Here is an 8,147-nt window from a genome sequence, read left to right on the forward strand (position 1 = left end):
TGAGTAGTACTCAATCTGACTAGGCGGGGTTGATGCAATGACATGCAGATGGGTCTCTTGTGATACAACAGTGAATAATTGTTATCAGGACTGATTGTGAGAGTTGGAAATGTTAAAGGTAGACGTTTTATAGCAAGGAGGGGAGTGATTAACTTTTCAGTCTAGGAGCGGAGGTCCCTAGGACCATCGAGGGAGAAGAGCAGAGAGCCGGACCCTACCCAGAGAAGCAGTGGTGCCTGAAATGGAGCCAGAGATGATGATGTGGAGCTATTGAGCAGCTGGAGACTTTAGATCCAGAGAGGGAGAACGACTGTGTGCTGAAGACCTGGGGGGTACGGGGGAAGGATTGCATGGAGGGGATTGTAACCATGGCAATGAGATGATATACAGTTAGAATGAATGTAAAACTAATGTTCTCCCATGTAAACTATCACATAATTCACAATAAAACATTTAAGATAAATAAAAATAGACAAAAAAAGAATAAATTTCTGCTGAAGCAAAAAAAAAAAGTAGTACATTTTAAAATGAAAAAAAAAAAAGTTACATCAGAAAGTAAATTTTCAAACAAAAATTTTATCTATGCTATGTTATGGTGAGTGGTTAAGCATCCAGCTGCTAACTGAAAGTTTGGCAATTGGAAGTCTCCAGCTTCACTGCATGAAACAGATACATAGCCTTAGAAACCGCACGGGTCCTATGTGTCAGAAGTGACTACTGTATTCCTTTACATGAAATTATAGCTGGAGATAACTAAAGTCCATAAAAACATCTAAAATCATCATATTTTAGAGCTAAACAGGGTTCAGAAAGGTTAAAATTCTTGGCAAAATCATACCAAAGGTGTTCTTATTGGGTGCCATCAATGCGGTTTTGACTCATAGTGACATTATACACAGAACAAAACACTATCTATTCCTGTTCCATCCTTTCACTCACTGCTGTGTTTAGCTCATTGTTGCAGCCACTGTGTCAATCTATCTTGTTAAGAGTCTATTTCATTTTCACTGAACTTCTATTTAACCGTGCATATCCTTCTGCAGAGATGAGTCCCTCATAATAACAAATCCCAAGTATATGAGTAAGGAGCATTCTGGCTGTACTTCTTCCACCAAGAGAGATATATTTGTTCTTCTGTTACGTCAGTAGTATTTTCAATATTATCTGTCAACACATAATTGAAATACATCAATTCTTTTTAGGTCCTCCTTAATCACTGTTCAGCTCTCATATGCATATTAGGTGGTTAAAAATTCCATGTCTTAGGTTAGGAATACCTTAGTCCTCAAAGTGACATCTTTGCTTTATAGCACTTTAAAGATGTTTTCTGCAGCAGATTTGTCCAATGAAATACACTGTGTGATTTCCTGACTGCTGCATCCATGAGCATTGATTGTGGATCCAGGTAAAATAAAATGCTTGACAATTTCAAAGTTTTCTTCATCTGTCATGATGATGCTTATAGTTCCAACTGCGAGGATTTTTGCTTTCTATATATTGAGGTGTAATCCCAACTGAAGGATGTAGTCTTTGATCTTCATCAATAAGTGCTTCAAGTCCTCTTTGCTTTCAGTAAGCAAGATTGTGTCATCTACAGATTATAAACACTTCAACCTCCAATCCTGATTCTACATTCTTCTTCATATTGTCGTTTCTCAGATTACTGGTTCAGCATACAGATTGAACCAGTATGCTGAAAGGATACAATTGTGTGACACAGCTTTCCTGATTTTAAACCATTCACATCCCATTGTTTTGTTCAAACAACTACCTCCTGCTCTATGTAGAGGCTCTGAACGAGCACAATTAAGTGTTTTGGAATTCTCATTCTTCACAATGTTATCCATAATTTTATATGGTATCTTAGAAACCCAAAGAGACATCTGTTGTTGCTCAATACTGTTGAGTCAGTTCCAACTAATAACAACCCTATATTGGGTCTCCAGGGAGCAGCTGGTGGGTTTGAACTACTGACCTTGTGGTTTACAGTCCAATGCTGATCCTACAGGTGCCATACCAGTAGTCCCAAAGAGGAAAAGCAAAGATTTTAATAAAACCATATATATTTAGATTTGAATAACTGCAATGTTAGTTTTAACTATTAACATTAAATTAAATTTAAACAAAATTGTTTTCATTAGAATTTTTACTATTAGCCATATAGGCTCAATTTAATACGTTGTACTTATAAAATTAATTTTGAAGCTATATCTGGACTATAATAGATTTCGTTTTTATAATTGCAAATAGTAAAAAGTATAAGTTTTTCTAAGTCAGATGTTAAATTTTAATATTTGAGGGGTTTTCTTTTATTTCATCCTCTTCTAAGGCAAATCACCATCACTAAATAAAATGGACAATAAATCATTTTATTTAGTTATGAAAACAAATTGTGTGTGTTATATCTTTTTTTATTTTTTGTGAAATATTTTCAAAAGAATATACATTTTGCAATTTAACTTATGAAATACTCTCTCTTGTAAACTGGAAAATTAGATTATTTCAGGAAAGTAAATATCAGAACTGTATTCATTAATTAATTTAAATCAACCTTCATCCTTCTAATTTGTGTTTTTTAAACACAGGAAGAGATCTTTACTTTTTCCCATTTCCACATTAAATTTCAGTGAGAATAATCCATTCAAAGGAAAGCAAATTACAGTATTAAATATATTAATTGTTGAAAATTCTATTATCATGCACTGTGGTGATACTTAAAAATTAGTTATTTAAATCAATCTTCAACCGTAGTGTACAAATGACATTGCCGCTATTCTTCACTAGATAGGAAGAATTACATAATTTACTAAACATGCCTGTTGTTGTTGTTGTGAAGTGCTGTCGAGTCGGTTCCAATCCATAGCGACCCTATATAGGGTTTCCGAGGAGCAGTTGGTGAGCTTGAACCACCGACCTTGCAGTTCAAATGGCTTTGCAGTCTGGCACATTAACCCACAGTGCCACAACATGCCTAGTATTACATGCTGAAAATAAGCTGAATCATCTATTTAAATAAAAGATAAGTTGATTCAAGCATGAGAGCTCTATTTTTCATACAAGGTTAAGTCAAAAAGTATTGTAACAAAGTCTTAGAAACTTTTAATTAAACAAAAATATCAAAATGTGAAGCTATTGTTTCCCAGAATATCCTCCCATTTAGACATGTTGTTGTTGTTAAGCGCCATCAAGTCAGTTCTGACCTATAGCGACCCTGTATAGGGTTTCCAAGGAGCAGCTTGATAAGCTTGAACCACCAAACTTTTGGTTTAAACTGACGTCGCAGTCCAGTGCACTAACTCACAGCACCATACCAGGACTCCCATTTAGACATACTCAGGTCTATTTTCTTCTGAAGGTGGTACTTCCATCTCTCTAGCCCTTCCCCAACATATTCTGCACTCTTGTATTTTTACCAAATCAAAACAACAGGTTTTGTATCCTCAAGGGACTCGGATCTTATTCCTTTTAAGTGTTCTTTGAGTTTGGAGAACAAAAAGAAGTCTGAAGGGACAGGATCAGGGCTATAGTGTACAGGAACTATAGCGTGGATACAAGAAAATCTATCAAAATTACCCCTTGGGAATCCTAAAACACAGTCACAATAAACTTCTGAGCAATTCCAATGCCAAAAAGATCCCCTCAAGAGCCACAGTTTTCACTGGATCATTTTCTGAAGGTACCCTAAAGAGACTAAGACAAGCGTAATAATGAGACAACTTGTCCGTCCCTATCCCACTAATTGCAGTGACATATTTAAACATATTTTGTTTGGCATAAACCCTTGTGTGTATGAAAAAGAACCCAAGTCTCAAGACTTTGACTTATCCTTGTATAACCTATTTCAGAAAAGACTTCACATGGCATACAAAGACATATAAACTACAATTAGTTAACTAGCTTGAATTAAAACTGGTGAGGAGAGTGATGAAAACTGGGAAACAGCCTTCCACTTGACAGTAGGATGGAGTAGACTGTGGTAGGCCAGTGTCCCCACAGAGTACACCTAGAAATCCTGTGTGTGAAATTCAGAAATTATATAAATAAAGGGTGTGTACAGTATAAAGGAGCTCTGGTAGCGTAGTGGTTACGAATCGGGCTGTGAACCGCAAGGTCAGCAGTTCAAAACTACCAGCTGTTCTGTGGGAGAAAGATGAGGCTTTCTGCTCCCCTAAAGATTTACAGCCTAGGAAACCCTGTACAGGGTCGCCATGGGTCGGAACTGACTCCACGGCACCTAACAACAACAACACAGTAGCTGAAACAATCAGAATAAAAAGAACCAGCTTAAAAAGATGTGTTGAGTTCTACAACTAGTTTTATTCAAATGTTGTTGTTGTTGTTGAGTACTGTTGAGTGGGTTCTGACTTATAGCGACCCTGTATAGGGTTTTCTGAGAAGCAGCTGGTGAGTTTGAATCACCAACCTTGTGGATCAGGTGACCTAGCAGTCCAGCGCATTAACCTGCAGTGCCACACACCAGTACACCTTATTTACCCAAACAGCATATGCCACTATTGAGTATCCACAGAAGGCTGCTGCTGAGGAAAAGTCAAACGAACAAAGCTTTGTTAGTTATTTGTTTGGGGTTTTTTCTTTGTTTTTATTGTTCCAACACTTAAATATCTACCTAATTTTTTAAATGGTCATTTCAGCCGTATTCTGTTGTATAGTTCAGTGAAATTAATGTATGCTTGTCATGCTGTTTGACTAGCACCCATCCGTTTCCAAATTTTTCCTTCATCTTTAACAGAAGCTCAGTGTTCCCTAAGCATCCCTGCCACCCAAACCTGGTAACCACTTGTAATCTAAACATGGTCTCTAAACATGCCTCTTCTAGATATTTCATATAAGTGGGGGTTATGTAATTGTTGTCCGTTTGTGGCTAATTTCAGTTAGCATAATACCTTCAGTAATAAAAACTGAACTCTTTATATATGGATGAGTCAGCAAAGCTTTTGAAGAAGACTGGAGAAGGCTTCAAACACTCTGGCTTTTCCTTCACCTGGAGTTGAATGGCATTAGAGACTAAAATTCTAATCACTAAGTCTCTAAAAAATCAGAACAAAACACTCAAGCAATTTCAAATGATAAAAAGTAATAGTTCAGGGCCTGATAGTGGAAGGGTACTGGAAAATGAAAGACCTCTATGTTGAAAAGCTTGTTGGGCCAAGGGGAAACCAAAGGCAGACTGAGACTTACCCAGGGCTGAAACTCAGTCTGAATGAAAATGATCTGCCCTACACTCTTGGCCATAGAGCATGAACTTGCTTTGGGCCATGTTTCCCTCAAAATGGGTGAAGCACGCATCTGTTACTCCACTATGATCACTTTCTGCTATTCGTTAGGCTCTGAGGAACATATATGATTGGCAAAAGGACAAGCATAAGAGTATGTCGTTATTGTTGTTGCTAAGTACCATCAAGTAAATTCTAAGTCATAGCAACCCTGTATAGGAGCGGCTGGAGGGTTTGATCCACCAACCTTGCAGTTCAAACTGACTTTTCGGTCCTGTGCATTATCTTGAAGGGCCACACCAGGAGGGAACACCAAAAGTTCATGGAAAAATTAGATTAAAAGATCATGAGATTATTCTGCGAGCACTTTGAAGGTCCCTCCTACCAGAAGAATAGCAAAAGAACTAAAGAAAAAAATGTACCATATATTACCTAGCATTCTATTAAAAAATTCTAGATATGCCAAAAAGGAAGAAACTATGTGCCCTCTTTATCCCAAAAAAGAGAGTGAAAAAAAATCAGACAATAGAAATAGATACACAGATGACCCAACTATTTAAAACTGATGACAAGAACTTTAAAATAACTATGGTTATAAGTGTGGCACTGTGGGTTAATATGCTGGACTGCAAAGTTGGTTTGAACCAAAAGGTCAGTGGTTCAAGCTCACCAGCAGCTTCTCAGAAACCCTATACATGGTCGCTAAGGGTTGGAACCGACTCCACAGCACTTAGTAACAACAACAATAACCTTAAGCAAAACAGAAGGCATAGTATGTTAAAGGACAGTTATTTTTATTAAAGGACTAGAATCTATTTTCAAACAAATGAAAATTTCTGAAACTAAAAAACATAATACCTGAAATTTAAAACACTTTAGATGGCGATCTAAGCAGCTTTACCCATTTTGAAACATGGTCTAAAGCAAATTCATGGCCCAAAGCAAGTTCATGCTCTATGGCCAAGAGTGTAGGGTAGTGTTCACTTTACTAGAGTAATGGCAGATCATTTTCATTCAGACTGAGTTTCAGCCATGGTAAGTCTCAATCCGCCTCTGGTTTCTCCTTTGCCCAACAGGGTTTTCAACCTAGATTATACACAGAACTTAATAAAAAATACATAAATGGAAACATAGAGAAAAAAGTACAGAAAAGAACATGAGAGTCGAGTGGGACATGATAAAAAGTTTCTCAAATGTATACGTAGAGTATTAGAAAATGACAATGACCAAAATTTTTCCAAACTTGATAAACAGCAATAAAAAGGGCAAATATGTGGGTAAATACATATGTGTTTTACCTGATATTCAACATAAAATATAGTAATACCAACAATTTTATAGAATTTAAAATAAATGTAGAATCAAAATGGATGTCTTAGAGTAAAAGAATAAATGATTCTAGCATAATTGGAGAGACAGTAGCAGTTATAATTTATAGTAGCTATAACTACCAAAACTAATAAAAAACAAATCTATGTATAGAAGAAAAAGAAGTACATGATTAACAAGTTCCTAGAAAAAATATTGAAATGGCAAAGTAAATTAATAAAACTGTTAAATTAAAAGAAGGCAAGAAAAGAGAAAAAAATGAACATAAAACATTAAGATGTTAGCTATAAATCCAGATGTAAAAATAATAAAATTAAATGTGAGTGATACACTCAAAATTAAAAACTAAGATTATCAGTAAGTAAGAATACAAAACATATGACTAATGCATTAATATACTAGACCTAAATGGCATACAAACATGTACTCTATGATGGCAGTATATATATGAGGGGCTTCTAAGTTTGTGGGAAAATTCCATTATCTTTTCATTGCATTTTCCACTCAGTTTCTGAAGCCTCTTCAAATATATTTTTAACATAAATATTTATCAAAATTCACTATATACTTTATCAGAAAGCAAACAAAATATCAAAGACTTAAAATCTTTCATATTATTTTCTCTACACAACAGAATTAAATTAGAGATAATTAACTAAAACATAGCTTGAAAGTGAAATAATTTTTAAATAATCCATGAAATCTGGGCAGAAATTAGAAAATGATTTAATAAAGATAAAACATTTAAAATTTAAGGCATGACTAAGGGAATTTGTAGTCTTAAAATGCATAAATGAGAGGTTTTCAAAAAGCTCTTGGAAAATGTATATTTTATAAAAACTATACATGGATTTCAAACTTTTCTCACCAAAATAAACTTTACTAATTTTTAATAACATATCTGCACATGATCTCATTTGAGGCATTAAGACATCAGTTTGAAAAAAAGCCCCTATAACAGTACATATATTATGCTAAAATTGAAGCAAGACCAAACATCAAATTTATGGTGAAGTGTGGGTTGCACAATAATGAAATCATTTATACTGTATGAAAAGTTTATTGGAATAATACCCCAAAGAAATCAACAGTTTATAAATGGATAACTCATTTTAAGAAGGGCTAAGTCAGTATTGAAGATGACACATCAATTTGCAAGGAAAAAATTAATCTCATTCATGCCCTAATTGAAGACTGATGATTAACAGCAGAAGCAACAGTCAAAACTATGGACATCTTAACAATTTTGACAGAAAAATTTAAAGTTGAGTTAACCTTCTGTTACATGGGTGCTAAAACTGTTGAGCCCAGGTCAGCTGCAGACAGATTCAAAGCTTTCAATGCAACTTTTAAGCAAGTGGATCAAGATCCTGAAGAATTTATTTGGAACATTTTAAAAGGAAATGAAATATGGTTTTACCAGCATGATCCTGAAGACAAAGCAATGGCTACCAAGAGATGGAAGCGGTCCAGTCAAAACAAACATGAGTCAAGAGCAAAGGTCATGCCAACAGCTTTTTGGGGATATTCAAGACATTTTGCTTATTGACTTTCTGGAGGATCAGGGAAAGATAACATACGCTT

General features: G+C 35.3%; 1 protein-coding gene across 3 annotated transcripts in view; it reads right to left on the minus strand.

Annotated features, from left to right (window-relative positions):
- The window catches only part of RUNDC3B (RUN domain containing 3B), a 183,363-nt gene that overhangs the window by 161,999 nt on the left and 13,217 nt on the right, over nt 1-8,147 (minus strand). The gene's annotated exons all lie outside the window — the stretch shown is intronic.

Source organism: Chrysochloris asiatica, unplaced genomic scaffold, assembly GCF_000296735.1.
Source record: "Chrysochloris asiatica unplaced genomic scaffold, ChrAsi1.0 scaffold00010, whole genome shotgun sequence".
NCBI lineage: Eukaryota > Metazoa > Chordata > Mammalia > Afrosoricida > Chrysochloridae > Chrysochloris > Chrysochloris asiatica.